At 38.8% G+C, this 25,989-nt stretch overlaps 1 protein-coding gene across 3 annotated transcripts in view; it reads left to right on the top strand.

Annotated features, from left to right (window-relative positions):
* The first annotated feature begins 3,723 nt into the window (after positions 1–3,723).
* LOC149174313 (uncharacterized) overlaps positions 3,724–25,989 on the top strand; it is a 146,610-nt gene continuing 124,344 nt past the window's right edge. The window contains exons 1-2 of one of the 3 annotated variants that reach the window (XM_089419318.1): positions 3,724–3,879; positions 3,987–4,107. The gene's annotated coding sequence lies outside the window, so the exon portion shown is untranslated. The remainder of the gene's footprint in view (positions 3,880–3,986; positions 4,108–25,989) is intronic. The other 2 variants (XM_089419316.1, XM_089419317.1) reach the window with 2 other exon arrangements.

Raw genomic sequence — 25,989 nt, 5'->3', positions numbered from 1 at the left:
GATTGCCTTGCCTGTATTTTTATTCCACTTTGCCTTACTGATGTCTAGAAGGGCTTGCCCTTCAATCTTGGTCTCTTGGAGCATGAGGATTTCTGAGGGTTCTGTTTTGAGAAGATCCTTGACTGCTTCTAGTTTAGAGGGGTTCCCCAGTCCTCTGCAGTTCCAAGAGACAAACTTCATTATTTACTGAGAGGGGGATTGGGACCTCCCTTGGAAGGCCTTGGTCTGGTATTTCGTCCGATGGACATTTCTATTGTGGCTTGACTTCCTTGAGTTTTGAATCTCTCTGCCTCTTCTTCTCTTATTTCTTTTCGGGATTTCCTTCCAACTCTTTTAAAGGGGCGCTCATAGGTTTCATCCTCCGATGAACCTGAGCTTTCTATGGCTTTTTTCTTTGCAACTTCTGCATATGAAGGGTTGGATGGGCTGCCTTGGGTAACTTCAACCTGAACTGCTTTTTCTCCATCGTTGCTTGGAGGGGTGCTTTCTTCCTGCGCTCGATTTTCCTGCTCTGGGGCTACAGGGTCAATCTGAGTGCTTGTTGTCCCTTTTGTTTTTGCTTCACCTTCCTGAGTGGGCTTAGAGCTGCTTGGGATTCCTGTTGTGTTTCCTTTGCCGGAGCCTTTTTTTGGAAGAGTTGTTTTCTGAACTAGGGTCCATTGATCCCCATTTTGTTTGTCTGGTTGCTCTTCTGCCCTTTTCTTGCAGTGCTTGGCGAAATGTCCATGCCCATGACAGTGTCTACATTTGAAGGGTAACTGTTTGTAGTCCAGCTCCTGGATATGCGTCCATCCGGTGACAGTGAGCTTGATTGCTTCTGGTAACCCCTCCTCTAGATCGACTTCAACACATATGCGAGCACAAGAGTACTGATCTTTTCTTGCAGCTTTGTCTATATATTTACCCAGCGCGTTTCCGATATTCTCTAGGGATTTTTGGTTCCAGCAGTGGAGCGGCAGATGGGGAAGTCTCACCCAGACCGGAACAGCTGATGGGATGTCTTGGGAGGGGTCGAAATCTGGGGACCATTTGTTCAAATACAATCCCTGCGGTCCCATAAAATATGGACCATTTCTGAAAATTAAACTTCTGTCTTCTGTGCTTTCAAAAACAAAGACAAAGAATCCTTTACCTACAAAGTAGCTTTTGACTCCTTCTTTGATTAGGGGGTTCCAGTTTCTTTGGGTCCAGTCTTCTACTGATTTAGGGGAGGGCCAGAGGCCCGTGAACTGCCCAATGAGGCCTCTCTCTGCCAGGTTTAGAGCTGCCTTGCACGTCTCTTCTTCAGGAAGGGCCACTGAAGGGATTTTTTCCATTTTCTTGATGAACTTCTGTTGAGTCGCCGATGGCACTCGTTTCGGGGCTGCTTCGATCATTGCTTTAAAGGCTATCACCTCTGGAGGCGGGTTGGAGAGGCCCCCTGAAGGATCCATGGTGAGAGCGCCTCAGAGCTGTGCGCGGGGGCGCAACAGCCACGAGGGCGCGCGGAGGAACACCCAGCAGCCAAGAGATGGAGAATACGCTGCCCTTCTGCGCAGCCAAAGGGCTGGGACGGCCTGCGGCTTCAGTGAAGGCGAGCCAGAGACGGCTAGGGCTCTCGCAGCGCAGCTCGAAAAAAAAATTCCTTCTATTTCTTTAACTCATTTATCCATTTAATTAAAAACCCACCATCAATTTCTTATCTTCTTCCAATTCCTAAGTTTTCTTATTTTTTACAATGTTTTACACATTAAATTTATTTTAATTTTGTTTTTCTAATTATTAATCACCCCTCCATTTTATCCATCTAACATAATTAGCATGTTCAAGGAATTTAATTAATAATTTTTGGACCTTCGTAATTCTTACTCACCTAGTCTCTTTCTCAAATTATAATCTCTGTAAATTTACCTCATGATAATAAATCCTCAATGTTATGAATTTGTAATTTAAATATCCTAATTCATGAACTAGAACATTTAACTTTTGATTTTACTTTTAATCTTAATTATGTTTGAAACCCTTTTTAGAAAATATCTTTTTGACCAATCTAATAAAATAAAAAAAATAAAAAAATTGACCAATCAAATAAAGTTATTATCTCATCATTTTTTTTCAATTTACTTTAGCTTAATTAGACCTTTAATAATTCTATATATTATTTAGTTATAACTTCAACTATATTTTTAAGTTCTATTTCTTTAACTCATTTATCCATTTAATTTGATATTATTAATAAATTTATATAAATTAAATATTTCAATCTCTATCTTTGGTGAAATAAATATATTTAATAATTATATATATTATTTAGTTATAACTTCAATTAAATTTTTAAGTTCTATTTCTTTAACTTATTTATTCCATTTAATTTGATTTTATTAATAAATTATACAAATTAAATATTTCAATCCCTATCTTTAGTCAAATAAATATCTTTAATAATTATATATATTATATTTAATTATAACTTCAACTAAAATTTTAAGTTCTATTTCCTTAACTCATTTATCCAATTGATTTGAAATATTAGATATTAGAAATTTTTTATTTTATAGGAAAGAAAGGTGCAAGAATTGAAGTAAAAATAATAATGTAAATTTAACTAAAAAACGAAAACATAAAAATTGAAAAAACCAAAATTGTGTTTCATTATATTATCCTTGAAAGTTAAGTAATGTTTTGATAGTATTTAAGCCAATGAAAGAGTTGGTTGATGAGGAGGAATTATTAAAGGTTCATGCTCATTCAATAGAAGATGTTGTAAAAATATTAAATATAGGAAATTAGTTTATATTTCATAATATATAATGTTAATTCATGCAAAATTAGTTGATAATTTTTTTTTTTTTTTTTAAGTGGAATGTTGCTTTCTTTTTAAAATATAATGTATAAGATTACTTAAATTCATGTATTTACTTTACTTTCTATATTTTTCAATGTTAATTTTATATTTTTTGGAAAAATGTCTTGAAATTCGTTGAGATTCTTAACACAATCAACCATTTTTCTTTAAGTGTGAAATAAATATCTTTAATAATTATATATATTATTTAATTATAACTTCAAGTAATTTTTCAAGTTCTATTTATTTAACTCATTTATCCATTTGATTTGAAATATTAGGTATTAGAAATTTTTTATCTTATAGGAAAGAAATGAAAAAGAATTGAAGTAAAAATAGTAATATAAATTTAACTAAAAAACGAAAACATAAAAATTGAAAAAACCAAATTTAAGATTAGTTAAATTCATATAAAAAGAGAAATTTCAATATGTAAATCTTTTTTAGTACTAAACTTAAAAAAAATTATAATTCTAAATAATTCATCTAATTAATAATATAATAAATTTAATTATATATTTATCAATTATTTAATTTATATAACCTTATTAAATTATATAATGATTTCATTTCTCATTTCTTTCCTAAAACTACATAGTCAAATGAATTGGTGATGCATTGTGGTTTTTAGTTATCCCGAGCATTTTTATTCAACTTACGTGGGGTGTTTTATAATTAGTAAAATGCTAGAGGCAACCCAATAAAAATATAAACATGCACATAATGGATGGTATTGTTTGTAACCACTTGTAACGTGTAAAACTTAAAATTTTAACACAATCAGAAATAAGTAATATTTTTTTTTAATTATTACCCTATGCTTTAACACCTAGGAGTATATGCGTTCTTTGAATAATTATTATGGTAATCTGATACTTTGGTTAATGGATGGCATGCCATACCTACTTGAAATGTTATTAAAAACGATACCATAATTCGTTCGTCATGCTCCAATAGGCCATGCCAATATTTTTCTGGGCTCTCTGAACCATCGATTGGATTGCAGCGAGCATACTGGTCACTGGTCTCCGGTTTTACGTCAGGGTTGATAGAAGGTAACCTACACAGTTTTCAGGTGCAAATGACATAGTTTCCTATTACAGGCAGTGAGCTACTTACGATTTTGTTCCTGCTCTTTAAACTACAACTTATCGCTGAACAGAGGAACAGTTTATACCTGAACAGAGTAACTTGAACAGAGGTTCGAAGGGGACTGGACTCGGTAGCTGTGCACTCGGCAGCCTGGTCTCAACCCCTTCGACAACCCAGTTCACCTAACAAGGGTATTTCTCCTATACATAACATAATTTATTTTCCGAAACTAGTTATAATCAATTAACTTCTACTGTATTCATAAAATATTTCGCAAAGTCTTATTTTGTTTTTATCGAGTTATCTTTGTAACAACAGTTATGATTTCAAGAGCTTGGGGTTCACGGTTAACCCTCTTGGCCATAAGGTCTGTTTCCCTTCCTATTACCTACCGGCCTAATATTTATCCGTGTCAAGGGCTCGGTGGAGCTTCCGCAGGTTGTAACCACGAAAAATACCACGTCGTTGAGTCATGGAAACAGGTTTGAGCAGAGAGGTTCCAGGCCTCCAATCTGGTTTTGGCAGTACCAATTTTGCTAGGTCTTCTCTAGCACAGGCACACTTTCCTGTAGGTGATAACGGGACTGGTTTTCATTCTGCTTCCACTGTGTCATCTTTTATTATGACTACTTCAGAAGCAATTTTCTTTTCCCTCATGTTTCATTACTGGAACTTCCCTGCAAAGCCAGAGACCCCTCCCCCATACCGTCCCTTCTTTCAAGGGTTACAGTTCTCGGGCATATACCAGATTTGCAAAAGTTTTATAGAATCAATACATAAATTTTCTTTAATAATTACAATATTACACACACACAATTAAACTGTTATAGGTCCAAAGATTGAATTTTGTTGTGAGAATCAATCGCAGTTTTGTTGTAAGAAACATCATTGGAAAGAAAAAGGCACAACGTTTCAGGGAGCGACTATCTCGTGGCAAACAAAATCATTGATACAGTTGAGTTTTAGTGAACATGAAGCACTTTTTCATCCACAGAAAATATTATCAGATTTGAGGATGATGACAAGCAGAAAGTCTAAGATGACCCTAATCACGAATTATTGAATAAATATTTTTCTTGGCCATAAATTAATTTAATCGGCTTTATGTTGCAGTGTGGATTTTTTTCCCTAGCAGAAAAGCCAGTCAACTGGTTGTTTGCTGTTTAAAAGGAACAGACTTACACTCCTTTAAATATCTCTAGATCTTACACTCCTTTAAATATCTCTAGATCTTAAATTAAAGCCCTAGTCTTCACCTCCTCTAAATATCTCTAGATCTTAAATTAAAGCCCTAGTCTTCTCCTCTAAATATCTCTATTTCTTAAATTAGAGCCCTGGTCTTCTGCCAGATCCCTTATCCATGTAAAAGGCAAAATTGTATATATGTGACGTCTCTAGATTTTTAGTTGTTAACTAAATCTTCTACCAGAACCCGAGGTTTGTGCCAGAGATATTGCTAGAAGTCGGATCTGTGTGATTTGAAGGAATTCTTTTTTGTTTTAATATGTTGTATTTTGGAATCTTTTAAACAAGGATGGCTACGATGAATTGCAACCTCTTTTTCTCCCTGCACGATGTCAGCAGAGCATGGAGCTTTGTAAAATGTTGAAATCTGTATAATTTTGTGTCTGGGCGAATGGAAATTATTAGCAATTTAATTTATATTTCGGTTCAAGTTTTTTCTCTGGCTATGAATTTTCATATGGCGATTCGAATTTTCTTTTTATTGTCTGGTAAAGGAATTTTCTTAGAGGCCAATACTGCGATTACTGTAATTTTTTCTCTGGCTATGGAATTTTTGTAAAGGCCGGTACCACGATTCCTGTAATTATTAATTTTCAAGAGAAATTAATCTTTATTTTGCCATTAGAAGTAGGTTCAATCTCTGGTTCGTATTATTATCATTCAGATTTTTTTTTGGCGTGAAAAAAATAGTTTTAAATTTGGAAAGAAAAAATGTTTTCTGGGAATTATTTTTAGGTCAATGCTGAACTATTCAGAACTTGACATTTATCACAAACTTCATAAATTAATTGATGGTAAATTATTTTTAATCCTGCATTTACCCTAAGTGTATATTGTTTATATTCGAATAGATAGTAAGTGTCCTTATCAAGTTCCTCGAGATACTCAAATACATTTGGGTGGACAGCTGGGTACATCTGAACCGTTGTCTCTTCTGGAGCTAATCCGACGGTCCACCTTCTTCCACAATCAGTTAGGGTATCAAACGTGGGAAGTCGTGCCCTCAGTTTGGCTCATTTGCTCTCCACTGCTCCTCATGGCTGAGCTCTGCAACTTGGCGTCGACGACTCTGTTGTTTTGGCATTTCCCCACGTTAACCAGGTGAACCAACGCAGGTTCTTTCACCCATTTGGTTAGACAGGTCTCAATCTTTACCATTGGCAATTCCGGCTATGGTTTATTTTTCTGGGCTCTCTCTGAACCCTCGATTGGATTGCAGGGAGCATATAGGTGACTGGTCTCTGGTTTTACGTCAGGGTTAATAGAAGGTAACCTACATAGTTTCCAGGTTTCCCCATTCAAGGTAACAGCTACTATGGGTTTGACCTCCAGTTTGGGTCCATTCCCGGTAGATACTCTGCTTCCGATGGAATTAAGACTGCTCCTGAGAGTTTCGAATGATGTTCCATCCAAAATTCTAACACAATCTTGCCCGAATTCCCCGAATTCCTCAGTTAGGTTTCCTAAGAGGATGTCGTTGCAACGGTTTGATGCTTTCTCTAAAATGTTCTAATGGAGATTTAGTATATAAATGATGCAATCTAATGGAGATTTAAAATTCATGTATTTAGTATATAAATGATGCAGTCTAATGGAGATTTTACATTTTTTGGAAAAATGTCTTGAAATTAAAATTTAAGATTACTTCATTTATATATTTAGTATATAAATGATGAACTCTAATGGATATAATAATTGGTTCTTATGCATCAGTACTTTACTTTCTATATTTTTCAATGTTAATTTTACATTTTTGAAATGCAACACAACAGTCTGTCCAATTCACTGATGCAACACAATGATAGGGGAAAGACAATTAAAAAGTTGTGGAGAAAATTTTACATTTTTGAAATGCAACACAACAATCTGTCCAGTTCATTGATGCAACACAGCAATAGGTGTGAGAGCGAATCGAACCTTAAACCTCTAGATAGAAAAATCTTTAAAAGAAAGATGCATTACTAACGATGATGTAGTTGTTGGAAATACTTGGGGGGGGTGAATCAATATTTCTTTTTAATTGTTCTTTTTATCACCAAAATATTTATATATAAGGAACACAAAAATAGATAGCTGATATAAATGCTTTTATTAATATAATTAGTGCAATGAAATAAATACAATATATAGGTGGTTGCATTCAGTTGCCAAGCACCAACTTGGATCTTTGTGAGGCTTCAACCTCCAGAGCGCCAACTCTGTTCTACCAAGACAACTGTCCTGGACCTAGGAGCACCAACTCCCAAGGACTCCAATCCTTTTAATTTTGAGGCTCCAACCCCGCGGGCTCCAACCCTTTACTATAACCTGTTAGAGTATGTTTTGCTGTTGTTCTCAGCTCCCAAGCCTGCTGAGCTTATGCTTCACTTCTGTTCTCTTGCTTCTCCCGCCTCTACCTCAACTATGGCTTCCTCTCACTCTGATTATACGCACACACTTTCTTGTTTTTTCCTGTTTTTGTGTTCCTGATGCCTCTGACTGTTCGTTTCTGCTTTCCACTAGCTCTTCGGCTTCTTCAATGCTCGCTTTAGCTTCCTCTACGCTGGCTTGTCCTTTGGCTTCCCTCTTCTTCATTGCTTTGGCTTTTCGGTTTCCTCTCCGCTGGCTTACCCTTCAGCTTCCTAGCTTTTCGGTCGCTGTAGCTTCCTCTGTCTCTTCGTGCTCACCAACACTCCTGGGACATGTTGATTCAATGGCGAGGACCAAAATACACAGAGAAAGCTGCCATGTCACCACCGCCATCGCAATCGGCATCATTCAGGCCTTTTGAACTATCGGGAGCATTTCTTATGCATTTTGGCCTTCAAAAACCCCGCTCAATACAGATATTCTTATACCACAAGTGGTATTTTGAAAGGGGCATAAGCGGGAACTAGTATTCAGAGGATGGCTTCCGATTCCACTCGGCAAGCGACACGTAGTAGCGGGAAGGAAGAGGATACCGCTTTTCGGGAAGGTATTCCTCGAGCTACATGTCCATCCGAAATATATGTAGACTGTTGGATCCACAAAGGGATGATCAACGGTGGAGGGTTGGATGCACCGGGAATGTGGACCCGCCTTTTTATGGTCGCGAAAGTAATACACAGGAATATATGAAAAAAACGATCGAAACGTTAAAGGGCGGACTTCAAATTTATTACGCTCGCATTTATAACTTTATCGGATCCGCTACATATATTGCAATCGGCAGTCGCAGCTTCCCGATGGCCGATGGCCGATTCACCTGCGGATGCGATATTATATTAAGCCAACTTGTAATGTTGCATCGGGTCCGCAACATGTATCGCAATCGGCGCTTTCAGGGGTGACACCCCTTTGTATTATTGCGATGGGCGGATGCGATATATCATTAAACCATTTCATGGTCCACACATATCGCAGTTATACGATATTTATATATATATATTGCAAATTTGCATGTTTTAATGCGCCAAGGCTTAGAGCCCGAAAATCTAAAATACACTAAAAACATGCTTCGGAACACTTTTGGCGGACTTCACTGTTTATGCACCCGAACTTATATGTTTCGTCGGGTCCACACATATATGTCGCTATCGGGGGTTTGGGGTGATGGCACATAACCGAACCGCCGATTATCATATCGCCGCTATATATACTTCTCCGCTCCGATAGTGTATTCCACTATAACTAAGTCTTTCGCCTTCGATAGTGTATTTGCAATATAACTAAGTCTTCCGCCTTCGATAGTGTATTTGCATGCATATACACTATATTGCTCTTGATAGCTCCCGATAGTGTATTCTTTGGCATTCTTTGCCATACTTTGCTCTGATAGCTCCCGATAGCTCTGTTTGCTTCCTCCGATGGCTCCAATAGCTCTGTTTGCTTCCTCCATTGGCTTTGTTTGCTTCCTCCGATGGCTCTGTTTGCTCCCTCCGATGGCTCTGTTTGCTTCCTTCGATGGCTCTCTTTGCTCCCTTCGATGGCTCTATTTGCTCCCTCTGATGGCTCTCTTTGCTTCCTCTGGCTCCTCGAATATTGCCATATTGACATCAATGACAATCTATGTCAACAATCTCCCCCTTTGTTATTGATGGCAATATTCTTCTGCTCTCCCCCTTTGACATCAATGGCAAAGGAATGCATATGGACTCCCCCTGTCGAATTGCTCCCCCTGTCCTGCAACATCTTTATGAATGAACTTGAGTGATGCTAAAGAGATAACCCCCATCTTTTGACGAAGATGTTCAAATGCTTCTCGAGGAAGAGTTTTTGTGAAAATATAAGCTATCTGCTCCTTAGTATTGATATATTCCAAGATGATGTTTTGTTCAGCTACTTGTTCACGAAGGAAATGATACTTGATTGGTATATGTTTGGTCTTTTGAGTGCATCACTGGATTTTTGCTGAGACTGATAGCACTTGTGTTATCACAATAGATGGTAATTGGTTGATTTGTACCTATGTTGACATCTTTTAGAGCTTCCTTCATACATAGTATTTGAGTACAACAGTGTGCTGCAGCTACATACTCGGCTTCGACTGTGGATAATGATATGGATGTCTGTTTTAGATACTAAACAGTCTCCCAGGAAGAATGCATTTCCACTAGTACTTTTCCGATCATCTACACTTCCGGCCCAATCGGCATCGGTGTATGCAGTTACAGTCAGTGTTGAGCTCTTAGGGTACCAAAGATCGAAATCAGGAGTTCCTTTCAGATATCTAAGAATTCTTTTCACAGCTAACAAACGGGATTGTTTAGGAGTAGATTGAATCTTCCCACCATTCCTACTGCCTGCATTATGTCAGGTCTTGTATCAGTTAAGTACAGAAGGGCTTCAATTATTGACCTGTAATGAGTTGCATCTACTGGAGGGGAGTCATCATTTTTGCTCAATTTGCAATTTGTGGTCATAGGTGTGCTCATGGGTGCACAATCTTCCATTCCATATCTTTTAAGCATGTCTTTAAGGTATTTGGCTTGAGATATAAACAATCCTGCTCTGGTTTGAGATACTTGTAGTCCAAGGAAGTGAGATAACTCTCCTATCATCGACATCTCGAACTCTTTTGACATGTTTTGAGAAAATTCATGGCTCATCTCATCATTATTGCTAGCAAAAATCAGATCATCAACATAAACAAGTGTGACTAGTAACTTACCTTCATCTGTCTTTATGTAGAGATTACTTCCTGTCACTCCCTTCTTGAAGCCTTGTTGTTGTAGATAGTGATCTAGTCTTGCATACCATGCTCTAGGAGCTTGCTTCAACCCATATAATGCCTTTTTCAACTTACAGACTAAGTCTTTTCCTTTTGTTAGATCAAACCCTTCTGGTTGCTCCATGTAGACTTCTTCCTTGAGTTCCCCATTCAGAAATGCTGATTTTACATCCATTTGATAGATTTTGAATCCTTTTGAGCAAGCAAATGCCAAGAACATCCTGATAGCTTCCACACGAGTTATTCAGAAATGCTGATTTTACATCCATTTGATAGATTTTGAATCCTTTTGAGCAAGCAAATGCCAAGAACATCCTGATAGCTTCCACACGAGTTACTGGTGCAAATGTTTCTTCAAAGTCAATTCCATCAATTTGTGAATAGCCTTTACAAACAAGCCTTGCCTTGTTTCTGATGACTTGTCCATCTTCGTTCATTTTGTTTTTGAATACTCACTTGGTTCTTATAATGTTTTTGTCCTTTGGACGAGGTACCAGCTCCCATGTCTCGTTCTTCTCAATTTGGAACATTTCTTCTTCCATGGCTTTTACCCAATGAGGATCCTTTGCTTGTGCAAATGTTTCTGGTTCTATCATGGATAGAAGAGCAATAATGTTTCTCTTTGGTGTAATTATCATCCTTCTTCGGGTTTGCATCCCTTCATCTCTATTGTCAATAATCTGCTCTTTTGGATGATATTTCTGAAGAAACTTCATCTTTGAAGGGGTATGAAGTGGTTCTTTTTCCTTTTCTTCTTCAGGTTCTTCTTCTTCAATGAGAGGATCATCTTCATGTTCTTCAATTTCTTTTTCTGGAAGGTCTTCATCAATCTTTACATCAATGCTTTCCACTATTTTCCTTAGTCGAAAATTGTAGCACTTGTAGGCTTTGCTCTGTGTAGAGTATCCAAGAAATATCCCTTCATCAACCCGAGAATCAAACTTTCCTGGTGAGCCATCATTGATTTTTATGAAGCACTTGCTTCCAAAGATCTTGAAGTACTTTACTGAAGCAGGTCTTCCTTTCCATAATTCATAAGGAGTTTTTTCACAATTTGGTCTTAATTGAGTTCGATTCAAGGTATAGACAGCTGTCCTGACTGCTTCTCTCCAGAATTTTGGCTGCAAGTCTGCGGCTAATAACATTGTTCTTGCCATATCTTGAACTGTTTGGTTTCTTCTTTCAACTACCCCATTTTGCTGGGGTGTTGTGGCAACAGAGAATTCTCTTTTAATTCCATGTATATTACGGAACTCATTAAATTCTTTTGATGTGAATTCTCCCCCTCTATCTGTTCTGAGGCACTTAATTTTTGAGTCATTTTCATTTTCTACAAGAGCTTTTAGATTCTTAAAACACTCAAATGTTTCGGATTTATATTTTATAAAATATATTGACATCATTCTAGTATAGTCATCAACAAATAAAACAAAGTACCTTTCTCCTTGGAGTGCCTGATTTCTAGTTGGTCCACATAAATGAACATGGATGATCTCCAAGGGCTTTGATGTAGAGAGCTCCTTGGTCTTGTCGTTGGTTCTGGTTTGCTTTCCATGTTGACATGGACCACATACTCCTTGTTTTGGTTTGAATAGCCTTGGGATGTCTCATACAGCTTCAATCTTGTTGATATTGATAAGATTTTGAAAGTTTGTATGTCCAAGTCACTTGTGCCACAACCAACTTTCATCTGTCTGACTCAAGTAGCATTTATTTTCTTGAATCTTGTTCAGAATGTAATGTTGTCTGGTGTTCTAACCCCTTTCGGCACAAGTTCCCCTGAGGAAGAGTTCCTTATTTCACAGTCTTTGGTGCTAAAGACAACATTATGTCCTTGATCACAGATTTGGCTGACGCTCAGGAGGTTGTGTTTGAGCCCGTCTACTAGCAGAGCATCTCGAGCTTTTCCTTTTCCATTTATAAGAGTAACAGTTCCTTTTTCCGCAATTCTGGCAGATCCACTTTCAAAGGATACATTTCCTTCCTTTTTGCCCAATGAGACAAACTTCCTTTTGTCCCCTGTCATGTGTTTGGAGCACCCACTATCGACAAACCAATGATTTTCATTATTTTGAGCATATAGAGCCAGGCCACATTTATCCATGTTGGGATTCTCACTACTTGCTTTTCCTCTTTTGAGTGGGAAGTTTTGTTCATAGTGTCCATTATTGTAGCATAATGAGCAAATCAGATCAAATTTGGTCAAGGGATCAAACGAACTGAAGGTTTTGACCCTGCCTTTTGGGGCCATATGGTTTGATTATTTGATCCTTTAGCTTTGGTGTTTCACTCTTGCGAGCCATGCAATGTCTGGCTTGATGACCAAAGTTTTTACAATGAAAACAATGTCTAAGAAAGATAGTTTTGTACTTGTTGTAGTAGCCACGGTTTGAGTCAATTCCCTTCCTTGGAATTACTCCCACTTCATTCTTTGGATTTGAGATGGGCCTTTGATGGAATACTGGTTTGTATTTGCTGTAGTATCCATGATTCGAATCCACATTCTTCTTTGGAGTTATTCTCTCTTCAATCTTTGGGTCTGGGATGCGCCTTTGATGACATACTTTTTCTTCTTTTGGGTTGCTGGAAAGTGCATCGGCATAGCTTCTTGCACTATTCTTAGTGCTTGATGATTCTCCTTTAAAACCTATTCCAGACTTGTCATGTTGAGGTTTTTGACTTTTTAGGATAGTCTCAAGTATTTGAGAGCTTTTCCAACCCTTTTTGACTTGCTCCAATTCCTTCCTCAGAGATACTATTTCGGCTTCACGTTCTTTGCAAGTCTCTTCTTTTTCTTTTAGCTTTGTTTCCAAGAGATCTTCTCTTCTTCTTGTTTCCTCGTTTTCTACCTTAAGAGAAATGATTTTATTTCGTAATTTCTCATTTTCTTCAATGGCACTTATTAACAGTTCATCTACATTTCCTTCTAGCCCCGAGTCATCATCATTTGTGAATGCCATGAACAATGTTTCTTGGCTTTCATCATGGTCACTTTCCTCATTTGATTTCTTTTTGATGACTACAAATTCATCCTCATTAGACTCATCTTGCTTAGAGAAGAAGTTCTTCTTATTGAAACCTTTTTTTCTTGTATACCATTCTTTTGGAATTTCCTTCATCATCACTATCATGTTTATGAGGACATTTTGTAGCATAATGACCTATTTTTCCACATTTGAAACAGATAAGAGGGTACTTACCTTTTAGCTTAGATCTTTTCTTCAGCTTTCGTACAAATTGAGCCAATTCGGATTCCACATCGGATTCATCATTATAGTCATTCCTTTCTTTCCCCTTCTTTGATTTTGAAGCCTTGAATGCTGCATCTTTGGAGCTTGGGCCACCTTTCCTCATCTCATAGGCAGTGAGAATTCCATGGAGTTCATCCATCTTGAGAGTATCTAGATCCTTTATTTCTTCTATGGCACTTATTTTGGAGTCAAATTTGTTTGGAAGAGATCTCAGGACCTTTTGAACAATGGTACTTTCTTCAATGTTTTCGCCTAATCCTTTAAGAGAGTTGACCACTTCAGCGACTCGAAGAAAGTATGCTGCAATATCTTCTTCATCTTCCATTTTCAGACTTTCAAACTGCCTTCTATGAGTTTGAAGCTTTGCTTTCTTGACTTTTGAGTCCCCATCGTATAAGCCAATTAGCTTATCCCACATTTCTTTGGCAGAGTTGCAGTTCATGACTTTTGTAAACTCAGAATCAATGATTCCACTAGTGATGGAGTTCAAGGCTTTTGCATTTGCAATGTAGGCTTTCCTCTTGTCTTGATCTGTTGGAAGAGTGGAAGGAATTGGGTACTCATTTAGAACTGAATGCCAGACTTTAGGTCCAAGGGACATTAAGTAGTAGGTCATTCTCTTTTTCCAGAAACCAAAATTAGTGCCATCGAACAGAGGAGGTCTTCCTGATGCTTCGTGATTTCTCATCATGGCTATGAATCCTTCTTCAAGCTGTTAGGCTAATATGAAGAAGCCGACTCTGATACCAATTGTTGGAAATACTGAGAAGGGGGGGGTGAATCAATATTTCTTTTTAATTGTTCTTTTTATCACCAAAACATTTATATATAAGGAACACAAAAATAGATAGCTGATATAAATGCTTTTATTAATATAATCAGTGCAATGAAATAAATACAATATATAGGTGGTTGCATTCAGTTGCTAAGCACCAACTTGGACCTTTGTGAGGCTTCAACCTCCAGAGCACCAACTCTGTTCTGCCAAGACAACAGTCCTGGACCTAGGAGCACCAACTCCCAAGGACTCCAATCCTTTTAATTTTGAGGCTCCAACCCTTTACTATAACCTATTAGAGTATGTTTTGCTGTTGTTCTCAGCTCCCAAGCTTGTTGAGCTTATGCTTCACTTCTGTTCTCCTGCTTCTCCCACCTCTACCTCAACTATGGCTTCCTCTCACTCTGATTATACGCACACACTTCCTTGTTTTTTCCTATTTTTGTATTCCTGATGCCTCTGACTGTTCATTTCCGCTTTCCACTGGCTCTTTGGCTTCTTCAACGCTTGCTTCAGCTTCCTCTACGCTGGCTTGTCCTTTGGCTTCCCTCTTCTTCATTGCTTTGGCTTTTCGGTTTCCTCTGCGTTGGCTTACCCTTCGGCTTCTTGGCTTTTCGGTCGCTGTAGCTTCCTCTGTCTCTTTGTGCTCACCAACACTCTTGGGACACGTTGATTCAACGACGAGGACCGAAATACACAGAGAAAGCTGCCATGTCACCACTGCCATTGCAATCGGCATCATTCAGGCCTTCTGAACTATCGGGAGCGTTTCTTATGCATTTTGGCCTTCAAAAACCCCGCGCAATACAGATATTCTTATACCACAAGTGGTATTTCGAAAGGGGCATAAGCGGGAACTGGTATTCAGAGGATGGCTTCCGATTCCACTCGGCAAGCGACACGTAGCAGCGGGAAGGAAGAGGATACCGCTTTTCGGGCGGGTATTCCTCGAGCTACATGTCCATCCGAAATATATGTAGACCGTTTGATCCACGAAGGGATGATCAATGGTGGAGGGTCGGATGCACCGGGAATGCGGACCCGCCTTTTTATGGTCGCGAATGTAATACACAGGAATGTATGAAAAAAACGACTGAAACATTCAAGGGCGGACTTCAAATTTATTACGCCCGCATTTATAACTTTATTGGGTCTGCTACATATATCGCAATTGGCAGTCGCAACTTTCCGATGGTCGATGACCGATTCACCTGCAGATGTGATATTATATTAAGCCAACTTGTAATGTCGCATCGGGTCCGCAACATGTATCGCAATCGACGCTATAGGGGTGACACCCCTTTGTATTATTGCGATGGGCGGATGCGATATATCATTAAACCATTTCATAAGGTTGCAGCGGGTTTGCACATATCGCAATTATACGATATATATATATATATATATATATATATATATATATATTGCAAATTTGCATGTTTTAATGCGCCAAGGCTTAGAGCCCAAAAATCTGAAATACACCAAAAACATGCTTCGGAACACTTTTGGCGGACTTCACTGTTTATGCACCCGAACTTATATGTTCCGTCAGGTCCGCACATATATGTCATTGTCGGGGGTTTGGGGTGATGGCACATAACCGAACCGCCGATTATCATATCGCCGATATATATACTTCTCTGCTCCGATAGTGTATTCCACTATAACTAAGTCTTTCGCCTCCGATAGTGTATTTGCAATATAACTAAGTCTTCCGCCTCCGATAGTGTATTTGCATGCATATACACTATATTGCTCCCGATAGCTCCCGATAGTGTATTCTTTGGCATTCTTTGCCATACTTTGCTTCAATAGCTCCCGATAGCTCTGTTTGCTTCCTCTGATGGTTCTATTTGCTTCCTCTAGCTCCTCGAATATTGCCATATTGACATCAATGACAATCTATGTCAACAGTAATGGCCCTTGTTGATGAGGGTTGCAAGTGCAAGGTCATAGCTTCTGTGTAGCGGGTCGAACTCTCGACAAAATGTGGCGTTGCTCTTCACAACATTGATGGGAGACTGCTGCGGCCTTGCTCTTCACAACATTGATGGGAGACTGTTGCATCTTGTGACCGCAAGCCCACCATTCGTCGTTGAGCTTCCACCAACTTTCAGGCCCCTTGGGACCCTCTTTGTACTCGAATAGTCGTTATAGTATGAGTACTTATAACTACTTTCCCTTCCGCATGCCCACCATTCGTGGTTGTGCTTCCACCAGTTTTCAGGCCCCTTGGGACCCTCTTTGTACTCGAACAACTGTTACAGTATGAGCAATTATAACTATTTTCCTTTATCGAACGGTTGAACCTCTTTCAATCGTCTAACACATAATCGTATGGTCCACAATAATGACAGGCGGGCAAGAGGAGAGTTGATTTCAGAGGGGAACGCCTTACGGCGTAAAAAATTATTAAAAAATAATATATGTCAATAAGTAAAATAGTAAATAGTAAATCTTAATAATTATGAAATGTACATCTAAATATGATCATCATTTCATATTAGATTATTATGAATCAGAATTATCATTTGATATTTTTGCAATCATCAATGTAAATCTAAAAGTAGATTACTAAATTGAATCCACCATTCGACATTATGAAATGTTCCATCTAAATTCATCATTTGGCAATGGGCATTAATATTATGCAAGGTACATATAAATTAAAATTCATCAATTGACAATTGAAATTACGCAATGCACATCGAAAAGTAAATTCATCATATGACAATGACATTATGTTGAACAGTTGAAGTCTAGAATAGCCATAGAATACTAAACTAAAAGTAAACATAGAAAGTAGTGAAATACTAGTAAATTTCTCAAAAAGTACTAAATAATAAATACTAAAAGAGTCAAGGACTCAGTCATCAGTATCTAGAGTCAAAAGTTCAAAACTAGAACAATGAAAAGCATCTAAAAGAAATGAACATCATGATCAAACAACTAATAAGCATCGAGTGTGTTGATGCTCCAGTGATTGGTCCTCTGCATCCATCTACTGCATGAACGCATCAGGACCATCAATGGGAATGTCACTGAGTCTGAGTCACACTCATGAGTAAGCAATGGCAAACCAACCAAACCATGTTGTATCTCATCAGGTCCATCCTCCTCATCTATCTGTGCATCCTCCTCTGGATCCACATCCCATTGTGTAGTTGGTCCCATCCAATAATTTGGTGTCCTCTTGTGTGCAAGACACATGGCATTGTGCACTGCAATTGTGAAATTTTTTAATTTTTTATGTTTTTAATTGTTATTAGCGAAAAAAAATTGGGGGACGCCCCTGCATACCTCCCCCCACAAGAGAGACGTATTTCGCCACCAAAAAAACGTCCCCTCAGAGTTTCCTCGAGTTTCCCCCAAAAAGGGGAGGTGGGTAAACGTTTCCCCAGGAGTTTCCCTGTCCCGGGAGCGTGAGGGAGCGAGGAAGCACGTTCCCCACCCTGGAGGATGTGTCCCCCTAGAACGCTGAAAATACCCCATATGCCTATTCAACGATATTTGAAGGCAGTTGCACTTGTTGGATGTGAAAAGTGTAGATGAGGCAAGCCAAAAAACTCCTTACATCAAGCTAGACTTCAACAAGGGACAACAACAAAAGGGCCAACAAAAAACCAACGAAAACAAAAGCAAGAAAACTGTAGCCACAACTTAAAGAGAGAAATATCCCAATAAGCATTGCAAACGCTTTCAAGGAAATGTGAACATGGATAAGAACTGTTGAAGCTTCAACTGGAACTCTGTGTAAAATGCTAACAGGCCTAGAAAGGAGGAATGAAAGATACCAATATGGAAGAAACAACGATAGACAACAGCTCTCGTGTGGATGAAACCATAATCTGCACTACATCGTAACACCCAAGGTCAAGTGGAGGCAACATTGCATTACTCCAAATCAAATTTCGACAATGATTCTCAATGCAATCTGATTTCTAAAACCATAGTTGATGAGCTTGGTCTAGAAACCTTGTATCTAGTACCTGTACAACCATGTTCATTGGGATGGTTAAAAGAAAATCTGCCATGAATGTCACTAGAAGATGTAAAATCATGTTGTCATTGATGTTAATTACGCTAATGAAGAATGTGATGTAAGACATCGTGATGCATGTGAAGTGATAGTTGGCCGTCATTGTTTATGGCAAGATGCAACCTTCTACGGGAAAGAAAACAAGTATTGTTTCGTCAAAGGTGATAGACTTACCTCATCAAAGCACGCAAAGGGAGAACCAAAATATCGTTGGTAGCAGTGAAACAAGCAGAGACAAGAAGACTGATTGAAACATGCCAAGAGCAAGCAGTGTTCATATCTAACGGAATGGTGTTCTTGGAGAAACCCCTACCTATGTTTGAAGTTTGGCTTCTTTAGCTTCTCTATGTTTATTTAATGATTATGTATAGTTGCAAATATTATCTAGTGCTACTTTGATAAGTCTCCCCTTTCGAGGTTTTGATTACTGCAGTAAAATGTTTATATATTGGAATAGACGTTTTGATCACTGAGGTGAAATGTTCATATATTGGAATAGAGAGGAAATAAATTATAAACGAGAGTGAAATAAGAAACTTGTGCACCTGATTAGGTTAGCGTGGTAGAGGTATACCTCAATTAACATGACGTGTGAACCTTGACGAAGTCCTAAAAGAGAAGTCATGTTTCTCTGGGTTTTAAATGACTAAACCCCTCGACCGTACGTAAAAATCGTCGACTTTCGCTTCGAACAAAAGAAAATATCGCTCGATACTGAACTCCCTCATAAATGGCATTCAACTTTAATAAAATTTGCGCCAAATCTAAGTTTTCGATTCCTTCTCCAGTCGGAAAAACCAATGGCGGTATCGGGTTGGTAAGAGAAAGCATGATCTGCTGTACCCAAATCCCAGCGTTCCTCGGCTAAGCTCCCACTGCCTATTGCTTCCTCTCACCAGTTCTCAGATATATGTAAAAGCAATACAGAAACTCGGACCATGCAATACTAAGCAGATAGTGCAAGTTGTAAAGTGACGGAGTTCAACTTAAACTGGCACCGTGCAAATTGTAGAGTAATGGAGTTCAACTTAAACTCCCACCGTGCAACACAGAATGAGAAGAAGAATAGCCCAGAACGAATACACGCAGATAGAGAAGCAGAAGCAAGGCGCATAGAGAAGTAGAAGCAAGGCGCATAGAAAAGCAGAACCGTGCCCTGGTAGAATGTTCAAATTTGATTGCAACGTATTATGTGACTGAAATACATAGGTAGAGGGGTTCGTAGGTTATGCACCCTTAAAGACAAAAATATTTGTACCTTAAATGTTGGTCTTGTTAGGGAACAAGATAGAGACAGGGTAACATGGAGAAAGATGAAGCAAGTTAGGGTAACTTGGAGGAAGATTTGGCACGATATTTTGAAGATGAAAGAGAGGGCTTTCAAAAAGATTTATCTTTTTTATTGTGAATCAGTCTAATTATTAAATGGGGTTAGGATTTTTTTGCGAGGATCTTAACAAATGTGATGTGTTAGGTTTCTCAGAGCAAAAGCTCGAGTTTAAGTATCACATCCAAAAAGGATCTTACTCCTTAATGAGACGAACATCGATTGGTGCGAGGTGTGATGGAGCAACAATGGCAGAGCTAGAGTGCCAAAGTCTGAAGCAACGCAGTGGATGTTGTAGCGGTGCGAGAGCCACAGAGTAGATTGCAATAGCGTAGTAGCAACAGAGGGTCAACACAAATTAGCAACAAAGGTAGCTTCAGTATCACGAGGCATCCATACTGACCAACATGTCAGTTTTTGGGTTAAGTTTCAATTACTTACTTCTTAGTAACTGAGTTGCAGTGCAACAATTAGCAGTGGCAGTGCTATGGGCAACATGACGCAACATTTTGAGAGGGAGTTGTAGTACAGATGTAGTAGTGACAGTGGCAGAGTCATGGGCAAAAATACAAGATGCAGCAGTGCAGTGGATGAAGGGCAACATGCCAAGCATCAACAACATAGAGGATCGATGCAGTGGATCAGTGTAATACTTCTATTGAGAAGTGTTGCCAGAGGACATTCCTCGCTAAGAGGGAGTGTTGATTTTGGGTAGCATTGGATGTGCTCTAGCTCCGAAATTTTGTGGAGGAGCTAGAACACATGAGATCTCCAAGACCCAAAAATCATTTGGAGAAATTCCACCTAGATGAGGATTTATTAAAATAATTAATATTTTTAATGGGGTTCCTAAGTATAAACTTAGGAAAATAAAAATATTAATGGGTATTAATAAGAATATGGGTGAGAAACTTCTAAGTGACGAGGATCAAGTCTGTTTTAATCTTAGCCGTTGATTGGGGACTTAATCTCGGCAGTTGATTCATCAACAAGAAAAGTATAAGAGGAGGCTTGAGGGTCAGTTGGAGATAATTTTTCTGGGGCGAGGTTTGCTGAGAAAATCGAACAAGTGATCTATTGCAGTGAGAGGGGTAGTAGCAGAGAGTTGGATTGGAGGGGAGTTCCAAGTCAACGAGTACCAGGCAGAGAGGCATCAGTAGCATCAAAGAGGCAACACAGAGGCCTACACAGCCCAGGAAGGGGCTCATGCAGAGTTGGCACAGGCTAAGAGGGTTCTTGCAGTGGCAGTGTGAGATAATTGAGGGAAGTTCGAGATTTTGCTAGGAGTTCGATGTTCTGAGCCGGGAGGGCTGAAGTCGAAGCTTCTGAGGGAAAATCGATCCAGCAGAGAAGTGACGCAGTCTCCCAGAGGCAAGACGCTGGCCCACACAGAGCAGATTGTGTTGGGATTTTCGCAGTGCTTGCTGGAGTCAGCCATTCAGTGGATCAGTTGAGACTTGGAGAACGAGGTAAACCCTCGTATGTATTTCTTGCTGCCGTAATATCTCTGAAAGGTTAGCCGGTGTGAGAGGCAACCTGTTGTACTCAGATTTTGCTTGCTTAATAATACAAACCCTCTATATGTTGCATCGGTTTTCCCGAATTGGGTTTTTCTGGGAACGATTGTCCAAAAATAACAGTGTCCCTTGTGTATTTGTCTCGTTCTATTTCAGTTCATGATCTGTATGTATGTGTAGTCTACAATAGTGTTTCATTGCTATTTAAATAATTAAATAACTTGTTGAATGTAAAAACAAGTAGGAGATGATAAACTAGTGATTACAGTAGGATTTCTGATGTGTAGATTCATAAATTTTCACAATCTCCAAAAACCCCATCAATCTCTTTTTATCATCTCTCACTGAGCATCAACAACCACGATATATTTACAATCGATGGCTAAGATCATCTTGACTTCATTCAATCACTTTTCTAAAAGTCACTAGAGAAAAATCAATTTGTCTTAATTAATACTAATTAAGTAACCACTTTTTTCAAGTTAGACTCATAAAATAATTAAACTCGCAATTTAAATCTAATTAAGACAATTTTCCTTAATTTTTTTTATTTTATTTTCTGGGTATTGGAGATAATCAATCCATCCATCTTTCTAGCCTCATAGACACGGCTTGAGGCTAGAACACCTATTCAAGCTACACAAACTAACACTCCCTCTTACTGAGGAAGGTGTTTTGCATGACAACCAACTTGTCTCTGAAGAGGATGATTCTTGCCTTCCATGAGGCCTTCGTCTGAATGTTTGTTACCTGCTGATTTGTAGTATATACTGTAGTTGAACTATCCTACACTGTACACAATCCCTGATGAAGTGATACTTGATGTCTATATGCTTAGACATGACATGAAACACCAAATTCTCAAAAAACCCGATGTAACTCTAATTGTTGTAGTGTATTATCACTGTTGTCTCAACCCTCTAACAAGACAAGGCTACTAACAACTTTCAAAGCCAAATGGCCTCGCATGTCACCATGCTAGCTGCTATATACTTTGTTTCTACAGACGTCAGTGCCACGGGCTTCTGCTTCCTACTGTACCAAGAGACAACCCCTGATCCCATGCTGAAGCGGCACCCAAAAGTGCTTTTCCTGGCCTACTATACTACCTGCCTAGTTTGCATCAGTATAGCCCACCAATCTGATACCATCACCTTGAGCATATATTACCCCATACTTGATTATACCACGCAAATACTGCAATACATGCTTTGGTCACTGTCCAATGCATTGTCTTTGACTCAATCATGAACTGACTGAGAGAGTTTGCTGCAGAGGATATATCTGGCACGGTGTCAACAAAATACATGAGAGAGCCAGTTATCTACTTGTATAAGTTGGGGTCTATGTCCTTCTCCTCGGATGTGTTTACCTTCCTCCAATTCGTGATCATGGTGTGGACATGGCTATGCAATCCTCCATCCCAAACCTCCTTAGGATCTCGATGTAGTATTTCCCTTGCCCAAGGAAAATCTCCCCATTTGTCTGCCACACCTCCATGCCTAGAAATTAGTGCATAAGCCCCAAATCCTTCATCTCGAACTCTGCTTCAAGGTCCCTCTTGCACTCCTCTATGAGCCTCAGTGAACCTGTTAGAAACAAGTCGTCCACATATAGAACGAGAATGAGAACCTCACTCCCAACCACAACATAGTAGAGATATGCATCCGCATCACTCTTCATGAAGCCCATTCCCTCCAAGTATCTAAAAATGCGCTCATAGCACGCCCTATGAGGCTGCTTCAACCCGTACAAAGCTCTCTTCAATTTGAACACGTGGGTCTCATTACTGTGTGCCACATAGCCCTCTAGTTGTGCTATGTATACCTCCTCTTCCAACTCACGGTTAAGGAACGCTTTCTTGACATCGATCTGATGGTTTTGCCTTCTCATCTATTCTGCGAGTGAGATCATGGCTTGTATAGAAGTATCCTTGGCTGCAAGAGTGAATGTCTCCTGATAGTTTATTCCTTCCTTCTAAGAAAACTCATTGGCCACAAACCTTGCCTTCTATTTCTTGACACTATTGTCTACACCGTGCTTGATCTTAAAGATCAAGCGTGATTCAACCACCGCCCTATCTGTCGGTCTAGGAACAATGTCCCATACTTCGCTTTTGTGCGGCCTCCTGATTGATGGAAGGTTAGCTATCTACCAACTGACTAACCAATGCCATGTAGCCAGTGTTCTTGTCTGGTTGTCTCTGCTGTCTATTGCTTGTCCTAGGAGCTCCCACAAACTCTTGAACATCCCTAAGTGTCTGTTGAGCATCACGCTTCCTCTTGCCGATTGTAGAGGGTGGAATGCCAACCTCCACGTCCTCCTGATGCATCTACTACATCTGCTGCTCCATACTCTGCGAACTCTTAGGAACTCCTGCACATGTACTCGTATTGGTAATTTTACTCGTGCTCTGCTGCCTTTGATCCTGTTGCTCAATCCTTGGAGCTTCTGCTGGCTGCTCACTTCGATCAATTGCTAGCAAATCTCTGGACCTCCTGTATGTTTTTATATTCCATGAACTTAACATCACACATGACAATAATCCTCCTATCACTTGGAATAAATATGCGATATGCCTTTGAGGTCTTTTTGTACCCCATAAAGTACCACCTTTTTGCAATCTGATCCAACTTGGCATTGAAAAGTGTAACTAGGTTTGGTCTTCATAATGACATGTGTAATTATGATTTTATGTAATTGATGAAAAGAAGAAAAATAAAATTATTGTAATGCTTGTCTCATGGGTTTCATGAGCAAGGAATTTTATTTTAGTGATGGCTCCTATTGTGAGCCTTAAGGATTTGTCATCTAGTCATAAAAGTCAAATTGAGTCCATGCCATATATGAAGGACCATTTTTGGGTATGTTACACTTTTGTATAAGTCATTAAATGTATAGGAAGGCCCTCCAAGTCCAAGCAAAGTCTCCTCCTCAAGTCGGCTTCAAGAGGGATAATTATATCTTCACTAAATGACACGTCGGCCCAACTTGCAATCATGTCGGCCTATTATGGTGCAATCAACTATAAATAGTATAGTGGGTCTCCTCCCATCGGTGAAAGTCCATAAATAGAAGGTAGCCTTCACTGAGTTGACAATGGGCTAGGTCTCCATTTGTTTCCCTTGGCCTAACATTTTCCCTTTAGGGATCCCCCTTAGGTCCCTTGCTAGTTTGAGTGGTAACAGTTCTTAAAGTAGGAAATGCATTAATAAATAATAAAAGAGCAAAATCTAGCATTCTTGCACATTAAACCCTTCTCCTTAGGTTGATGTCATCACTTATTGTTATTTGTTGTTTATGCATTATTTTAGCCATAAAATTCCATGTATTTATATGAAGGTCTTGCATCCTTTGTTGATTATTCATTAAAAGATCTTTTCTTTGGGCTATTATTTGGGATCACATGCCTTATCATTGAAAATCTACAAAACCCTAACTAATAACAACCCTTTAATTGGTCTAGGAATATAGTACTTGAACTTTGACATAGATTATTTAGGGCTTCTAGGCTGTGCTGGTACTATATCTTGCTTATTTGACCTCATATCATTCGCTTTGAGCCATTATGAATGAATATCCTTTAGTTGAGCTGTTAAGAAAGCCTCCTTTGTGGTCAAATACCATTGAAGTGTAGGAGAAAGGTTGTTGAGGTGACAATGACAACCAATTTTCTTATTGCCCTAAGACCTTGTCTACCTAGTGAGGCTTTGGACTTGGCCAACTAGATTTTGTGGTAGCAGGTTTTGAAGAAGATGTAAAATTTTGAGATAAGCTTGGTGTAATTAGTAGATTGACCATTAAGGGAGGGTAATAAAGTAAATGTTAGCTTGATAGTGGTCAATTAGGTTCTAGACTTGAGCATTCATAAAGTCAATTGGACTTTAGTTTAATTTATGCTTTTTATGTCTTATTTCACTTTAGTGTGTATTGAGGTCTATCCCACATTCATAAAGTGGATTAGCTTGACTCCATTGTAAGTTATATAAGAAAGCTTTCTCTTTCTTACTATTCACTCAATACAAAAAACTCTTTCAAGTTTTCTTGGTTACTTTATGTGCTTAATTTTTGTAATAGGATACTCTCAGGGATGATTGGCTATATAGGAAGGGGTAGAACTCAAGTTATATTTGGCTTTTGTTTGCTTTACATCCCTTGCCATTTGTTTGCATTTTGATATTTGGCTCATGCTTTTTCTTTTCTCATGCATCAACATCGAGTTATTCCAACCCCTTCTCATAGGACAAGGTCAATAGGGAAGCAATACGAGTGATTGACAACAACGAATCAAAAGATGGGATAACAAAATGAGGGCAATGATGACAAGTGTTAAGCATGAATAACACGGAACACTACCACCATTTGAGACTCCTATTTGTGCCCTTCCTAGATAGTGAAAGAAAGACCTTAAGGAAGGTTGCGCTGTACTAAAGGCAAATGATAACACACAAGGTGAAATAAGGGAACAAATACACAACCAATAGTAGTCTATAATCCAATTTTAGCCTGTGTTACATACTAGAATGCCTTAAACATTAATTGAAAGAACTTGAATGCAAAATTAATTAATGTACCTCACAATAGTTGACCCACTTTCATTGGATAAGTAGGTTAGACCAGTGAATGCATTGGCTGGAGAATGGGTGAGATGCATCTCAGGTGGGCTATCCGTGGATCATAGCAGCTGCTGTTGGCTGGCAAGCTGCATCAAAGGAGAAAATTTTC

This window comes from Pinus tabuliformis, chromosome 4_1 (assembly GCF_031772625.1).
Source record: "Pinus tabuliformis cultivar Carrire ecotype Pingquan chromosome 4_1, CPIR1, whole genome shotgun sequence".
NCBI classification, from domain to species: domain Eukaryota; kingdom Viridiplantae; phylum Streptophyta; class Pinopsida; order Pinales; family Pinaceae; genus Pinus; species Pinus tabuliformis.
The sequence above is the reverse complement of the archived record's forward strand: the minus strand, read 5'-3'. Positions and strand labels throughout refer to the sequence as shown.